We start from the raw sequence: 18,369 nt of genomic DNA on the forward strand, positions 1-18,369 counted from the left end.
TGGTTCAGAGCAGCCTTGGCCACTAGAGCTTGGGCCTGAGCTTGAGCAAATTATTTGATCTTCCTGTGTCTTAGTTTCCACATCTGAAAAATGGAGTACATAACAATACTGCTTCACAGAGCTCCTGGGCAAACTTTAAAAAAGATGTGAAGTATTTCGGACAATATCAGGAACATAATACAAGTTTAATAAGTGTCAGCTGTACTGTATACTCCTTGCTATAACTAGCCATGCCAGAATGTCTACTTACCCTTCCACATGTCCTAGGCTTCTATCATGACGAAGAGTCCACTTCTTTCCCCCAGCCAGCTTCATGGGCATGGATTTGTGCAGTCACATGGGGCCCCATGCTTGGGGCCTGGCACTTAGCTTAACACTCTGTTTTTACCATCTTGAAATTGCTAGTAATTTTATCTTTGAACTTGCGTTTTGTAAGCGAAGTCTGGAGCAGAGGAAATCCACACAATATACGTGTCCATTGTGTTCTTCCCTGCTCGACTCACATCTGGCATGCTTGATGCCCCTTGAACACAGAATTCTGATGACTCCACGATGTCTGGGAGGTGAGCAAAACTCAAATCAGGTACAGGGTAAGCATGTTACATCAACAACTAAGTGGGACAACCCCAAGAGGCCATGCTTTCCATTCCAACCAGAACGTGCTTTGAATGCAAAAGAAAGACAACAACCAAGGAACCCTATCATGTCCTTTCTTACTTGTTCTCCTTCCCTGTATTAGCTAACCATTTACTCTGAAATTAAGACACAGAAGGAAAGGGCAACCCATAGTTCCTCTTCCTTTCGGTTCTTCCTTATTCATCAGTAAGTCAAAGATAGAGTGTGGGTAGAATGGGCATGTATCAAGAAGCCAAGACGTGGAAGCAACCTAAGTGTCCATCAACAGATGAATGGATAAACAAGATGTACATATATACAATGGAATACTACTCAGCCATATAAAAGAATGAAATAATGCCATTTGCAGCAACATGGATGATCCTAGAGATTATCATACTATGTGAAGTAAGTCAGATAAAGGCAAATATCATATGATATCACTTATCTGTGGAATCTAAAAAATAATACAAATGAACTTATTTACAGAACAGAAACAGACACACAGACATAGAAAACAAATTTATGGTTAGCAAAGGGGAAAGGGGGGGGAGGGATAAATTAGGGGTTTGGGATTAGCAGATACACACTACTATATATAAAATCGATAATCAACAAGGTCCTACTGTATAACACAGGGAACTATATTCAATATCCTGTAATAAACTATAATGGAAAAGAATATGAAAAAGAATATATATATATATGCATAACTGAGTTACCTTTCTGTACACCTGAAACTAACACAACGTTGTAAATCAACTCTACTTCAATCTTTTAAAAAAGCATTTAAAAAAAAAAAAAAGCATTTGAGTCAGTTTTGTGCTGTGTTTCAACTGTTCTGGTAAGTACGAAACACATCTGCATGTGTGAACCACAATGTACATGTGCACATACTCGCTACAAAGCACAGATTGTGGTGATTTCGCAATGAGTTAAATGCTCTTATATTTTTCCTTAAAACTAGCATTGCACGATCTAAAAATGAACAGCAAAATTGACGCTAATCATTTAAAATGCTAATGCTTATTTTTCTTAACTTAGAATGATATTAAATTGCAAATAAAAAATACCATAACCTTTCCAAAGAGAACACATGGAAGAAAGGAGACAGCGTTATATTTTGTGTCTTTCGTGGCACTTTTTTTTTCTTGCTTTTTGAATAAAGGGCACTGTATTTTCATTTGTCACTGGGTCCTGCTAATAATATAGCCAGCGGCATCTTTCCCTCTCTCCAGCTTCTCCCCAAAATTCCACCCAGGACCTTCTGCAGAAAATCTTATGCAATCCCCTCATTCTTCCTCACCAGCAACGATCTAGCGATTTACTTTTATGTATTTCCCATTGCATCTTCACTCTTAGAGTTAATATTGAACATGTCATCTCCCCTAATAGCCTGTCTTTCTTCTGAAGGGCAGGGACGAACTGCGCATTCTTATTTGCCTGGCCATGGACCAGAATCACTGGGGCCCTCATGGCCAAAATAAATTCCAGGAATTAACGATGAACAGAGAGAATCAGGAGCTCCAGGACTGGGTCATTTGGTCGCACAGCTAGCCTGAGAAGTAGTTGAGTGAATGAGAGAATACCAATGGCTCTGGTCCCTAGAATGGCACGTCTTCCGGTTCCGGTTCCAATACTCCCTGGTAAAATCTGGTCCATCCTTAACGGACTTTAAGGGCAACCTTGTTGAGTGAAATCTCCCAAATTTTCTCCTCCCCTCACACCACATCTCTAAATTCCCTGACCTCAAGTTCCTTACCATATATTAATTATCTTCAACACTAACAAAATTTTAATTGAATTGTAGTTCTCTGATTGGACTCCGCTAGCACTGAGGGCACAGCAGAGGGAGACTAGGGTGAAACCACTGAGGCCTTTGCCTTGAGTGCAAAATGTAAGAGAACATCAAAAAACCCAGTAATCGAGAAATGATATTTTAGTGCCATATTTTAAACATCAAAATGAATGCAACAATTATCCATGATGCACAATGTATCAAAATTTTCGATCAAGAGAGGCTTGGACCCTGTGTTTGCACCACCGGTCTCATTGGCTTCAGTGTAATCCCAGCCTTGTTGGAGCCTATGTTTTATTTATCTTCTTACCCCAGCAGTTGATGAATACATGAATATACGAATGAATCGCTTCCTTGAACCAAGTCACCAGCTTGAAATTTGTAGACCCTGCTAATGAGGATGGCTATGGTGAAAGGTGAGCATGGGTCATGAAAACAGCTTTGGTGTGCCCTCTCAGATGGGAACATGGGACCACGTGCTCTAAAATTTGACTATTATTTTCTGCCTTCAATCAGGTCCCCATGAAAATTCTCCTCCAATGTACCCCTCTGTGTAAAATTAGAAAAATAAATGCCATGTTCTGTGAGTAACCCTTCCTCACCGTGATGCAGCCTGAAAGACTGCCCTCAGTGGGTCGATTCAAATGGAATCGTGCTGTTTCAATAACGTTGCCTTAAAATTGTTCTCCCTTATTGTTATGTAACATTGCTTCATGAATCGCTTGAATAATGCCACGTTTATTTCACTTTCATTTGCTCTTTATTTCAGAAGTTTCCAGGCCAAAAATGAGATCAGGAAAACAAAGCCATTGGAACAAAGGGAAGCAACAGGTTTTGTTATTTTTCATTCTCTGTGTGATGTTTCCTACTTAATAAGGAATTTAGCTCCAAGTTACACTCAGGAAGAGAATGCAAACTATTATATATAGGATGGATAAACAAGGTCCTACTGTACAGCAAAGGGAACTATATTCAATATCCTGGGATAAACCATAATGGAAAAGAATATAAAAAAGAGTGTGGATATGCGTAAAACTGAGTCACTTTGCTGTACGGCAGAAATTAAGCACAGCATTGTAAATCAACTATAATAAAATTAAAAAACAAAAAAAAGCCCCAGCGGATTAGGGCCTATCATTCACCTTTGTGAAGGAGGAGTGACATCACGCCCCCCCCCCCTCCCCTCCTTGCAAAGTTGTTCCAGCGGCTCCATGGCCCCTGCGAAGACCGGCTGTCAACTGCGGTGGCCTGTCAGGGCAGGCTTCTCCGCCAGTGGCCAGCTTTTCACCCACAGTTAGCCACCAGGGGGCCGCCTGTTTGGATCAAATGGTGCAGACTCCACAGCTTTCCTCCAAACCAACCAAAACATCCCGGGCAGCTTTGGAGCAAAGCCCAGGAACTTAGCTGCAAAAGGAGAACAACTTCTCTCCAGCTACAAAACCTGCAAGTCCTAGGCTGCAGCCTTGTTAAAAGAGTGAAGAATACAGCACGGATTTCTTGCCAAGGACCCAGCGGAAACAGGGTCCGTGGAGTCTGAAGGGAGAGGTCCCTCCCTCTCGCCAGGGAGCCTTGGGGTCTGCGACTCCCTCTCTCTCGCCCCGCGCGCTGAAACTCTGCACCCAGGAGCAGCAGCAGTTTCTGAATTCTTGACCGTTGTGGTAGTTCACGCTGTCAGTAGGCTTCTCATCCGTTTCCCTGGGACGCTCACAAGAATTGGGAATAAAACACACGTCACCGGCTGGAAATCTAGAAAACTCTCCCAATAAATCATCGTTCAGACAGTTGAGGCTAAAAAAGCCTCTGTCAAAGCGGTTCGTTATACTAATACTTGTGTATATTGAATAATGAAGTCGGAATTATTTTGATATTATCTATAAGAAAATCATTGGGCTCTGCCGTCAAAATAGGTTTATTGTAACCCTAGCCTCGGACCGATGACGTTTTACTCTTCTTGGGTGCTCAGGATTCTCACAAGCATGCTTCTAGCCCAGGACGCGGCAGCCTGCTTGCTTTTCTCCTAGCCTGAACCCTTGGCGTTCAGGGCTGGGGGTGGGGGGGGATTTTAGAAGCTCATATTTGACCGGGGCAGGACTTTCCAAGAGTATAAATTATTTTTGTCTTCCGGGTTTTATTTGTCCATGTCCAGGGCAAAGACAAATGAACAGGGCGGCCCTTCTGGAACCTGCGGAGGGTCCCCACCCTGCGCCCGTCTCCCAGGATGTGCCGGGTGGTGTGGAGGGGGTGTTTCCTTCAGGCGCAAGCCGGGTATTTTTTGCAAACTTTATTCCCGGGGGTAGCGATGATGGGGAACGCCAGACGCCCGGCGGGAGCGAGGCCCCGGGAGGAGCCAGATCGCCGTGTCGGCCTGACACGCGCCACAAGTGGTTCGCAGAAGGAGGGAGGAGCGCGGCGGCCCGGGCCAAGAGGAGCCCGTGCTTCTGGAAGTCACCCCTCCCCGGCCCCGTGTCCCTCGTCCCCCCGTCCCTTCCTCTTTGCCGACGAGAGGAATGACGCCCAAGCCCGAACCGCCGTGCGCACGCAACCTGGTGGGTGGACGCGCGCCACCAACACCGCCGCGACATCGCCACCCGGGGAGGACTCCCAGGGTGGAGGGCACGGCCGGGACGGGGACGAGGGGGAGCCCGCACCTGGGGCGGCAGGTGCGGAGGCGGCGAGCCGGGCGGCGCGTGAGGGGCGCGCTGGGCAGGGGGCGCGGGCCAGGGAGCGGCGGACGCGTCCGAGCGCCGGGCCGGGGCCGGGCGGGGGTGTCGGGGGCCGGCGGGGCGGCCGGGGCGGCCGGGGCGGCGGGGGCGACGGCGGCGGGGCGCGCGGCCGGGAGGCCATTTCCTCGCGGCGCCCCTGGAGGAGCCCGAATGGCCTGCTCCCGGCCGCCACCGCCGCCGCGCGAGTCGGACCGCCGGGCGGGCCGGATGCGAAACCAGGTCACCGGTTGGCAGACGCGGCGCGGAGGGGCGCCGGGGCCGGAGGAGGGCAGCGGCCGGGAGCCGGCCGGGCGCGCGGGCCCGAGAGGCGGGGACTCTGCGGCCGGGCCGCGCTCGCTTCCTGCGCCTATAAAAGTGGAGCGGCCCGGGCTGGCGGCGCGGCCCCGGCTGCGGCCGCCCCTCTGCGCCCGGGGAGTTGACATTCTGCAGGACTCGCGCGACGTCCCGTCGCCGGCGCTCCCCGGGACCCCGCCGCCGGGAGGAGGGGGCGGAGGAGGGTGGAGACTGCGGGGCTTGGCCAAGGAAGGCGCACATCCTCAGGCGGGCGGCCGTGACGCGGCGGGGATTAACTTTGCATGAATAATGTGAGTGCGCCGGGGAAGGAGACCTTCTGCTCCCGGGCTCGGGCAGCGCCCGCAGGCGGCCTTCCCCGGGCAGGGGCGCCCGACCCGGCCGGCTGGAGGACACCGGTAATTTGGCCGGAGGACGGCGCGGAGGCGGGGGTGCAGGGGAGGGGGCGACGGTCCCCGCCGTCCGGGGGGTGGGCGGGAGGGCGACGCGGGGTGTCGCGGGAACCCACGGGGTGCGAGCGGCGACGCCGGGCGCGCGCGCGCGCGCGGGCGGGCGGGCGTGGGTGGGGTGTCAGCCGCCCTGGTACCCGCCTCCGGGGGTTCGCGCCCCGCCTGGGGGGAGGAGGTGCCCTCTCCGCCCGGGCACCGCTCGGGGAGCCGCGGCGTGGGCAGCGGCGGAGCGGGGCGGCTGGGGCGGCGGTGTTCCTCAAACCCCGAGCCCGGCTGTTGACAGCCTCCTTGTGACATGGAGTTTGGCATCCTCAGCGCCGAGCCGAGTGGAAGTTTCCATGATGAGGAAGTTCTGTGACACGAGGGTTCGGAAAAGGTTGGCAGACACCGGGGCTGGTGGCGGGGCGGGGGTGTGTGTGTGGAGGCGGTTTAAAGGGACTGTGGGTCCCCCATTTCTCCTGCCCCGGAACTCCGGGCTTTGAGAGGGGACCGATCCTGCGGGTGGCGTGCGCTGGTGCCCGTGCCTGGCGACTTGGCTTCTCCCCACCTCCCCGGGGAATGGGGGGCGACGTCGCTCGCCTCCCGGTTCGCGCTTCTTGCTTCGCTTCTCTTGACGCAGCATCTTCCCCTGGGCCCCCTCGAGGCGGTTCCGGTCCCCGAGTTGTGCCAGCTGCACGGTCGTCACCCCACCCCGGGCACCCCTCGGAGAAGGACTCATTGGGGGAGTTTTTACTCCAGGTGGATTTGGTCCTTCTCGGCTGCAGTTGTCATTTGTATTTGCCGGCGACCATTGTAGGCTCATTATTAGTGCTAATTCTTAAGCCTTCTGATTTGTTTTAATGGGGGCGGGGTGAGTGTTTTGTTTACGGAAGGCTCAGTGTATAATTTTTCCCCGAATGGGACATTTTAAAGGAAGGGTCTAGAAGCATTAACAGTTCGTGAAGTGAGTGAAAGAAAGAGACAAGAGTTTACCTGGGCAGAAAAGCGCAGACTCGACATCGGCCCCGCTCCGCGCACGTTGAGAATTTGTGAAGATTCAAACACTAAGCCTCATCAGTAAATAAATGAAACAGAGTCTTCCCCTTAGCATGTTATTGGTCTTAGGTGCCAGTGAGAGTCAGTTTTAAAGACCCGTTTTGAAGTTCAAAAAATTAAGCGTTCCTTGGACAGCGTATTAATACCAGAGCAGCTTCTGATAGTGATACATGTATTGGGTGATGCAGACCTGCTGGACAATAGCTTTACATTATTCGGCCTTCTTTTAGTTTCGTATGCGTATTTACATTTCAGTAATATATAGCATGCCCTGCATTGCAAGGTAATACAAATTGCGTTTTAGTCAAAATATTCCATGATTCATTCTGAATATTCACGGTAAGGGATCTGCTCCCTAATTTATTTCTGCTTACCTCTTTTATTATGAAACAAGTCAGGGACTAGGAAACATGAAAGAAAAAGGTGTTTTGATGAAAGTTATTTTGAGCAGTGGACGTTTTCAGGAGTTTTCATGCCAGTTGGCTAAGCATTTTAATTGACTCCAACAGAAATTCAATACTAAGCGATTTATTTGGGCTGGGATATGGGATATGGGAAGGTACTGGTGAACAACCACTTATTATTTGTGCACGTTGAAAAGATACTATCAGAATCTTATCTTTAATGAATTTCAAAGTTTTATTATGTATTGGAAGTGGTATCGTCTGCTAGTAAATATGACTTGCTTCTCTTTTCCAACAAGTGAAATAAATGATACTGAATTTAGCCCTAGACTTTTTTTTTTTAATGAAGGAATTCCTGTTGGCATTACAATGCAAAGGCATAATTTTATTGACATTGGAACATTATTTTATAAAATAACTGACCTTTAAAAGAGGAATAAACATTCCATTTTCCCCCTTTTAGATTCTTTGTAGTAAATCCTACCACAGAGATGAATTAAGGCAACTCCCTTTTCATTTAGCATCTTTGGGGAAAGGAGATTTGTTAAAATTTCCTGAAGAGCAGAGAAAGTTGTGGATCCTTTTCCTTTCCTGGGCTTTTTGCAGTTGTTTGAAGCACAGGGTGTGTGAAGCCACAAATGGGATTGCACATTTCTTGTTTTAGTAAGCGCATCTTTTTGATGGAAATCAGAGTAAAGGTGATTGGTTTCTTCAGCTCCTTTTTGTCATTTTATTGTAAGATGATGTGTTACTTCTTTAAAAAGCCCTCCCCTGACCATTGGAGAAGAAGCAGCCTCCCATTCCTTCTCAAAGCCATGACACTGTTTTTTTCCTTCCTTTATTTATTTACTTTTTTCCTTCCTTGGTCTTATTTTCCATCTGAATTGTTCATTTCAGTTGCTACTTGTTGAGTACCTGTCTAGACTCTAGAGTCCTTGAGAAAAAGAATCTTGACTGTCTCGTTCACTTGTGATTCTCTGGCATCTTGAACAGTGCTTGGCACACAGTAGGTGCTGAATAAATCTTTGTTGAATAAATAAATGGTTGTGCCCAAACACTGTGTTCCAAAAAATACCTGACTAAGCATCTAAGTGGGTACCAATTGGATACGCCAAGATCTGTGCCTGTGTATGTGTGTGTGTGTGCCATGTATACATGGTTCGATTTTTATCTGTCTCTCTCTCTTTTTTTTTTTTTGGATACGAAAGCTAGCCCTGCTCTATGTAGTGACAACGCAGAGAGTTATTTCTGTGAGTTCTTCCTGGGAGCGTTTGCCTTGAGTACATGGAAATCCTCAGCAGCAGTTTGTCTTACATGGTACCTTGATTCCCTGAAGACACTGACCTTCAGCTCCCTGGGTTTCAGCAGAATCTTTATGAGTTCCAGAGGCATTGTCAGTGCAGAGAGTGAAATTCCAGGGGACAGACATCACTGGGTGATAGCGATGCCTTCTCACTCAGCAGGTTCTGGCGGTGCCTTTGGCCTTGGCAGCCCTAAGGGGACCAAGGGCATGTGGTGGTATAGCTGGTCGACAAAAGTAGATGTTGGGGAAGGGGTGAGCGAGGCTGTCAGGAGCCAGCACAAGATAGAAATATCCCTTGGTAGTAGATTAGGAAGCAACCTAGTGGTTACCCTATGGGTAAGTTACGTCAGTCAACCTCTCCCCTTTTCCCTTTTCTGCACTTCATGAACAGATTCTGAACCTGATGATTGTGGGAAATATTACACTATCTGAGTTTCCAGGTGACCGAGGTATGACACACAAGGGGTCATCTTCAAATTAGCTATTCATGGAAACTCTTGTGACAACTGAAACTAAAAGGAAATTACAATTGATGGTTCTGGTCATTTGTTTTTGTTTGTAGAGTATTGACTTCCAGAAATGTGTCTCAGTAAATGCATAGTAAAAATCCCGCAAAGTGATGAGACCGGTAAAAATGGTAAAGGAAGAGAGATCAAAATCTTGTAGAGGAGTACAGATAATCACACTGAAATCGTAAGTGCTTATTGCTTTTCAGTATTTAATTTAGCTCTGAGCTTCTCAGTAACCAAGTTAACAGAAGAAAACGGGGAGTGGGAGCATTGATGTGGCAGGTATGCACTGAAGCTGTAAGGATAAATCAGATAACATTTGTAGAGTGCTTACCATGGTACATGGCAACTAGTATATACTCCTATGACATGTCAGATCATATAATGGCCAATACTTGAACTTCATTTCTACAGAAAATGAAGTAAAATTCTTTATATGGTCAAGTCTTTTACCAACCCTCGAGGGAAAAAAATGTAGAAGGCGTAATAACGGAAAGTCACCCAGTGGGACTTTACCTTTGGGGGTCTGAGGTCCCATGGCCCCGCAGAGGAGATTCGGGACACTGTCCCCTGTACAGAAATAGAGCTCAGAAAACCTAGAGGAATGAATGGTTAGCATGTTCTTTAGGCTGACTTCCTCAAATATCCAGTATCTCTGCCAAGCTTTTAAACTGGAGCAGTCTGGGGGACGGAACAGCCAGGTACTTGAAAATGACCCTATGGCCATAAACCTCTCTCAGCAGGTGGCCTCCATGCTTTGTGCTTTAGTCTGTACAGTTTTCACCCTGCAGGGCAGTGTGTTTGTTTTTGTTTCATTTCTGTCTTCCCCTCTGAACTGTGGTGATGGGCTATGGGTTTCCTCATCCTTGACTTGTAGGACCTAGCAAAGGCTTTGACACATGGGCACAGGGAGAAGCTCGTTGGAAGAATCAATGAGAGGGGGAGAAGGGGAGACGCTTCTCTCTCTTTTCTGATAGTGTATCAAGTGTCATCTTCTGAATTAGTTTTGCCCAATGTGAATGTTTGCTGCCTGGATTACATTGTATGTCCATATCACAGCAGAGTAGTTTGCTAGAAGGGCTTGTTCTAGTGTCTGAGCTGGTTGAGCAATAGATGGCAGGTGAACTCCTTGCTTTATTTAAAGTCATTTTCATTACTTGATTTGATCCCTCATTCAGTCTACAAAAATTTGTGTACCTCGTATGTGTCTGGGCCTGTTTTCGCAGCTCAGTGTGTAGCCTAGTGAGCTATGAGACAATATGCATATGTTAATGCAAAGGGATTCTGAAGTGGTCTCCACTGTGATGGAATGGATATGCCTATCGGGGTCCCTCATATGGCCCCCTAGGTGAAATAAAGTTCTTTTAATCTGAGGATGTGATGGTTTTGTGGGTTTTGTCGCCCATGTGTATTAGCGTAAATTGCAGCGCGATTCACCCGGGACTGTCTTGGGATTCACGCGGTGTGGGGTTGAATACGTGTAGGCTGGTGAGTCTTCTGATTAAGGATGTTCACTCTCCACCTTAAGTTCCCAAAGTGTTAGTCAATTACAGCATTTAAGCAAGTGGGGGAGGGGAGACTATCCCGATCACTGAGTCACAGATAACATATTTCTATATCCTCCTCTCGGGACTCTGGCCAACTGACAGTGAGAATCGTGATCTACATTTAATGCTAATGTTGCCTGCCCGTACTGTCCTAATTTCCAGGGACTTTGGATCTTTATGTACTGGCAGCTCTTCCTGTGCAGTACTATTTTTACTGAGTAAGAAACTGAGCTCTGCTGTGAACTTAAGTATCTTTTTCCAAATGGCAAGTCAGGAGAGCCTGGAATTTGGACCCAGGAACCTTGACTCTGTCCCAGGAAGCATACTTTAGCCTTTTCATCATGATAGACACTCTAACATATACACTTACATATACATATACATATGTATACGTGTATACAACACATACAATAATGTGTATATTATGATATGCAATGTGTATATAACAGTATAGTAATACATATAATAACATATGCATACATGTGTGTGCCTGTGCGTGTGCGTGTGTGTGTGTGTGTGTGTGCGTGCTGAGAGTGGACTGTGGATGGGGCACATATAACAATTAGGAAAGGACTGATCTGAACTAATTACTCATTCAACTTGCTTGTTCTAAAAAAAGAGATTTTAAGGATCATGGCTTCTCTTCTGGGATCAAGAACGTAGGGGTTTATTCAAAAAGTCATGAGTGATAAGCTGATGAAAGCAAAAGCTTGGACAAAAGAATGTTAATTGACAGCAGGTATATCTTCTTCATCTGGGAAGTACACTTGTGTGATTCCTCTGGAGACCCAGGAGTGTTCAGGATGAGGAGAGGGGAGAAGACAGTCCTGGTTTTGGTGGCAGACTGTATGAGTGTGGCATCCAGGGCCCATTGAGTATTCTGACTCTTGTGACTTGTGTTGTTCCGTGGTTCTCAAGATGGTTCAGATATACTTTCCCCTCTTTTGTTTCTCTTAAGGCTCTGTTTTCCCAGATTTCAGCCATGGTTGTACAGAACAGGTGCTCAGAAAATCATGATTGATATTAGCAATCATGACATGCCTGGGTTCGGGTCAGCTTTTTCGTGTTGCTCTTCCATATGCAGCAATGTCTCACCACTTGCATGTCCATACATGCAGAGTCTGCCTCTGTGACAAGTGCGTGTCATGTTCTCACATACAGTGAAAAAGGCACTGTTCGTCTCTGGCATCAGCTGTGGTTCCCATGGCAAGAAATGCCACAGTCATGCTGATGTCCCCAGCTACACATCCTGTCATCGCTTTTAGGCCTCTCCCTACTCCTAAATGTTTCGGCAGATCCTCATCAGATTTAACTTTTTATTTGTTACTCTATGGGAAATCCCGAGTTTAACAACTTAACGCAAGCATTCTCAGAGCCTACTTTTATGCTTGTGTGCATGTGAATCTCCAAGAGGGAGAGCAGGTACCAAAACTTATTGGGTCAGCATATTCTTTGTGTGTGTGTGTGTGTGTGTGTGTGTGTGTGTGTGTGTGTGTGTGTGTGTGTGCATGTATGCATAAAACCACAGACGGCTAAAGTTCAGTGCAGAAGGTTGTGAGGGATAGTTCATAGTACTGCACTTAAAAAAATTAGTACAATTTGTTTTAACTTCTACTACATTTTATAATGATTGATCACTCAAAGGAGCCAGCCGCACAGCTGAACCTTTGTGCTCTTCTGTAGAAAATCTATCAGTTTGTATTCAACACTGATTAATGCCGCCATTGTTGAAGTGTTTGTGATTATGTAAAAATCAGACTAAATTGCTGTTACTTTAAAAATATTATAATCATAAAATATATCTTTCCTTGACTTCATTTCTGGTATTTAGATATATTAATTTACGTAAGACAGAGAATGGTTTATTTCTGCCATATATGTTTTTGTTTACTTTTTTGATTTTCACCTAAGCTTCATTGTAATTTCTACCCCAAGCATCTGGAAATCTAGAATAATGTATTTATATCGGAATTGTAGTTACAACAGGGGGAAGCATGAGGTTGTATATTCTTGTATTATTTGTCTTTTATATAAAAAAAAGGAACCAGGGGAACCTTATACAGGAAATATTTTTTAAAACAATTTAAGTTATGGCCTATGTGGATGATGAACATATCAATATATCCTGCAGTGTAGTAGTTGTAAGGGACTCGAAAAAATATAATGCTAGGCATTTGGCTTATTAATTTGATCTCACACTATAGATTCGTAAATGTGAGGTATTGCTAAGGTGAAGGCATCCTCTGGAATGTACTCTGCATGCATTCATTTACTGTTAATTAAGAATGTGTGTTCAGATTTATCTTTATTGAAGTTGTCACAAGAACCAAGGCGTAAAATAAGGAAACTTGTTTCTTTTCTCCTGGAATCTGTCCATCCCTCCACCCATTCAGCCATCCATCCCTCCACCCATTCATCCATCCATTCCTGCATCCATCCACCCATTCATCCATCCCTCCACCCATCCATCCATCATATATGCATTGGGCATCTACTGGGTACCAGGCTCTATAGTAGGTTCCAAGACACCATGGTGAACATTTAAAAATCCTTGCTGTATAGATACTCAGAAACTCCTGGGTCAATCTACAGGAGTTAAGTTAGTGTAGACCAGTGTTTTTCAACCTCTGAACTATTGACATTTGGGGCCGAATAATTCTTTCCTTTGAGGAGCTGCCCTAATTACTATAGGATGTTTAGCAGTATCACTGACCTCTACCCACTAGATCCCAGTAGCTCCCCCGACACGCCAGTTGCAGCAAGGAAAAATGTCTCCAGATATTGCCAGATGTCTCATGGGCAGGAAAATCACCCCCACTGACAACCACTGGTGTCGAGTTAAGAACCAGAGCTGCAGAGTGGGGATGTGTGGATTCATGTCTTGGCTTCCCCTGGCTTCATTACACCTGCTCGGTTTCCTCATCTGTAACATGTGAAGATTAAATGAAATAGTGTAGCACTTGACCTGCAATTCAGTGTTCCTAAATATTAGCTATTCCTAGTGGTGGTAGAATTAAGGCTTCAACAGTTACAATCAACTACAGTATTGCTAAGTTCTGTGATGGAGTAAGTACAAGGTACAGTGGGGACCCGTAGTCCGGAGTGGGGAGAGTTCTAGGCAGTAAGAACACCATATACAAGTGCCTGAAATGGGATAAAAGTATGAAGCATTTGGGAAATTGCAAGGAGCTTATTCTGACGTGCACAGGGCAATAAATGAAGCTGTAGGAGCAGGTAGAAGCCACATGATGAAGACTTTCCAGACCAAATAAGGAAGATGGACTTTATCTTGACAGCATGGAGAGACTAAGGAATGGTCAGCACGTCAGATTTTTATTTTAGAAGGGCTCTTTGGGATAGGTCTTGAGTGGGACAGAGACTGGAAATGGTAAGCCCAGTTAGAAGTTCTAGAATAATACACTGAGAGAGGATGGCTGCTAGAACAGAGGCAGTTATATTTTGCTGTGAAGTCTTTGGGAACAGATTTCCTTTTCTCCAAGATGTGGCAAATTTTTAACATTTAATTCCAATAAGGCATATTTTTAGCAAGCTGGCTCTACATTTGGGGGAATTTCAAGTTTAATTTGAAAGCAGATTACATGATAGGTTCTCTTTAAAGTGTTTTCAAATGAAGCTTAATTTAAAAACTATCTCACAGCCTATTTGTCGCTGTTATTACTCAAGGATTTCTCTGCTCTTAAGTGCTGATTTTTCTAACTGATAGGGATTTTATTTCTTTAATGATCGAAATTAGAGATGGGTGGAGAGTATGAATCCATGAATGAATAGTGACCTTATGGAAATACCACCTAATTTAGAATAAAAATATTTTGGACAAGTCTCTTCACTTATCTGAGCTTTCATTTCCTTAGTCATGAAATGGTAAGAGTAGATAAATTAGGTAATTTCAAAGTTATCCTTAGTCCGGGCATTATCAGGATTAACTTCTTCATATTGCAAATTTTAGTTTTTAAAAATATTGCAAAATATTTGACAAAAGTAGACTTGGAGTCAAAGACAGCCCTACCTGGGATAATATAAAGTCAAACAATGATTTCTTTTCCTTTTACATGCCCTTAGCATGATAACTTCTTATCATTGTTTGGTCTTATTTCTTAGTAATCCCAAACAGATTTTCTACAAATATTTTCTATAATAGCCCATATAATAAATATTTTCAGCTTTTCAGGACTACTCAGCTCTGCCCTGTAATGCAAAACCAGCCATAGATAACATGTAAGTAGTCATGGCTCTGTACCAATAAAACTTTATTTACAAAAACAGAAGGTGGGTTGTATTTTGCTAACACCTACTAGCCAAGCAGGAGTCCAATAGAAATATAATGTGAGCCACATAGGTAGTTTAAAATTTTCTAGTAGCCATGTTACAAATGAGTAAAAAGCAACCAGTGAGTTTGATCTCAATAGTATATTTTATTTCATCCAAAAATTATTAACATATAATCAATACGAAATACCAATGAGATATTTTGCTTTTTGTATTAAACCTTTAATATCTGGTGTATATTTTACATTTGTAGCACATCTCAGTCTTGACCTAGCTGCATTTCAAGTGCTCAATGGCCATTAGTGGCTGGTAGCTGCTAGAACTGGGCAGGACAACTTTAGCCTTAAAAAATCTATGGTTCTATCAAATTCCATGCAAAAAATAAATTGTATGCATTATTTCAAGTGATTGAGACACTTAGTTTTTCTTGCCACGTATATTGGTTAGGAAAACACTATCTACACTTTGAAATAAAATTAAAAATGCATGGGGGCGAAAGAAAGTAGAAGTTTATCTTTCACCCATGTGAAGTTGAAAATTGCTGTTCCTGATTAGCTTGGTGACTCTGCTCTATGGCGATTCTGAGGAGTCCTGATTCCTTTGGTCTTGGGCTCTTCCATCTCCAGCTCAAGGCTTCCAAGGCCATGTCTTCACTGCATCAGACCCCTGAGAAGGCAACAGAGTGCAGAAACACACCAGCCTCCTAACTGCCTCCGCTTGGAAGTGACCCAGAATCATTTTGCTCTGATTCCACTGGTGAGAACAATCCCGTGCCCACCTCCCGCCGAAGGAAGCAGGATGGGAGATACAGCCCCTGTCTCACAGCTGCTTTCCTGCAATGGCTCTGTGCTGTAGAAGGGGAAGGGGAGCCGGAATATTTGGTGGCCAGTGAACTGTCTTTGCCACCCTGTGTCACTCTGTTTTTCAGTTCTTCTGAGGCTCTCCTCACAGCACTGTCTTGGTACTTTTGGAGGCACTGGCAAGTGATGGAAACATCCCGATAGCAATGACATAACCCAGTTCTGGGTTTCGGTGCAGTACCACCCTCCTAGCTGACCCACTTCGGTTTCCTCACTTCCTGCTCACTTTTACGGGGTCATCGTTAATGTTGCTACACCCGGCTTTCCCTTTTAGTCTTTGATCATCATTTTGATTTTCTTGATAGATCTATGTGGGTCATAACATGTACATAGTGTTGGGAGTTTACTGATCAATCCTGGTATAATTGGCACATTATTAATGTGCTGATTTTTTTAAAGGAAACTAAAATTTAAAGTAGAGCTATCAGGAAGCAGAGGGCAGAGCCGATTCTTGGTGTGTTGACAGAGGAATTGAAGCCATTTTCCTGGAATCATTTTGCAGAGCTTTAGACAGTTTAAATAAATGGCTCATTACATAATGTCTTGACTAAAAATAGCAGTTTTCCTAGTATTTATTCTACTTATCATTCCTTACTACAATGGGGAACGCTCTTTTTCAGTCAAAAAGGATATTTGCTTGTTTTCTTCCCAAATTGTAAATGTGCTTGATCAAATATTCAGCCAGTTCTATAGAAGTGCCTCTGGCGAAGGAAATGTAAGAGGGGCATGAATAATAAAAGTGAGGTAAATGAAAAGAACAAAGAAGCTCTTTCCTTCGAACTTTGCATATTTTACCTTTGTGAAAACTTATTTAATTATTATTAAAATGTCTTAATCTGAGAGTAAGGAAACAGTTGCCAAGTGCACATGTGTTTTAGATTATTAAGAAATAAGACCAAGTGATCAGAAGTATCATGTTAAAGACCTGTAAAAGGAAAAGAAAGAATTGTTTGCCTTTATATTACCCTAGGTAGGGCTGTCTTTGACTTCAAGTCTATTTTTGTAAAATATTTTGCAATATTTTTGAAAATCAAAATTTGCAGTATGAAGAAGTTAATCCTGATAAAGTACCTCTCAGGTACAGAATCCAGCTAATTCTTTTTTTTTTATTATAGTTGATTTGCAATGTTGTTTTAATTAGTGCTGTACAGCAAAGTGATTCAGTTATACATACATACATATATATATATATATATATATATATATATATATATATATATATATACACATTCTTTTTCATATTCTTTTCCATTATGGTTTATCACAGGATATTGAATATAGTTCCCTGTGCTATACAGTAGGACCTTGTTGTTTATCCATCCTATATATAATAGTTGGCATCTGCTAATCCCAAACTCCCACTCCATCCCTCCCCTACCCCCTTCCCCTTGGCAACCACCAGTCTGTTCTCTATGTCTGTGAGTCTGTTTCTGTTTTGTAGATAGGTTCATTTGTGTCATATTTTAGATTCCACATGTAAGCGATATCATAGGATATTTGTCTTTCTCTTTCTGACTTACTACACTTAGTATGATAATCTCTAGTTGCATCCATGTTGCTGCAGATGGTATTATTTTGTTCTTTTTTATGGCTGAGTAATTATTGCATTGTATACATGTATCACCTCTTCTTTATCCATTCCTCTGTCGATGGACACTTAGGTTGCTTCCATGTCCTGGCTACTGTGAATAGTGCTGCTGTGAACATTGGGGTGCATGTATCTTTTTGAATCCAGCTAATTCTTGATATTCCATAATAAAGAAGACATCATTTTCTCAGTAATCCCCAACTTGTTCCTGGCTCATCACTGGGATCCCTGGGGCTCAGAGTAACCTGCAGTGTGGGCACCAGTCATATCCTGTTTTAAAGTCCTGTCACAGAGCAGGGAGGAGAGACACCCTCCCCCCTTCCCTCAGAGGCCAAGTGTGTTGTGGGGAGGGTGGAAACGGAGGGTCCTGGGTCCTGGACTGGTTGAGAGCTGGGGCACTGGAGAGAGATCAGGAGTTACCGGTGGGTGGTGGACGTCCCTACAGGTGCTGAGTTGGATGCCTGGCTTTGTCCCCTTCTAGCTCGGGGTCTCTCAGGCAAGTGACTTAACCGCCTTGAACTTCAGTCACCTCATCTGTGCAGTGAAATAATATTGGTACTTACTTGACGGCATCATAGAGGAGATTGAGTGGAATCAAGGTTATGGACTGCTGAGCCCATGCATAGTGCCTGGGGAGTGCCCAGTACATGGGAAACAATTTTATCATCATCTTATGACTACAAAAGTTGTAAAATTGATTGTGTTCAGTCAGCCTTCACCCTGGAAGTACGGAGCTTGATTGTCCAAAAGGCAGGAAATCAAAGAGAGAGACCCGAAAGTCAACCTGCAAATTTCCTTGATCGTTTTGTATCATTAGTTATTCTTTTTTTTCAGTTTTAAATTGTTAAGATGTGTTTACTGGTAACAATCTCCTTTTTATAGATGTCCTGGCATTTTTCAGCCTCAAGAGATATGTTCCATGGTCAATCGTTGAACTTAGGGAACCCTCAGGGTCTGTGG

The 18,369-nt window shown here is 44.4% G+C and overlaps 1 protein-coding gene across 12 annotated transcripts in view; it reads left to right on the forward strand.

The window, feature by feature from the left end:
• Positions 1-4,703: 4,703 nt before the first annotated feature.
• THRB (thyroid hormone receptor beta) overlaps positions 4,704-18,369 on the forward strand; it is a 387,045-nt gene continuing 373,379 nt past the window's right edge. For 2 of the 12 annotated variants that reach the window (XM_036849742.1, XM_036849762.1), the window contains exon 1: positions 6,005-6,252. The gene's annotated coding sequence lies outside the window, so the exon portion shown is untranslated. The other 10 variants (XM_036849749.1, XM_036849746.1, XM_036849747.1 and 7 more) reach the window with 10 other exon arrangements.

Source organism: Balaenoptera musculus, chromosome 4 (assembly GCF_009873245.2).
Source record: "Balaenoptera musculus isolate JJ_BM4_2016_0621 chromosome 4, mBalMus1.pri.v3, whole genome shotgun sequence".
NCBI classification, from domain to species: Eukaryota; Metazoa; Chordata; class Mammalia; order Artiodactyla; family Balaenopteridae; genus Balaenoptera; species Balaenoptera musculus.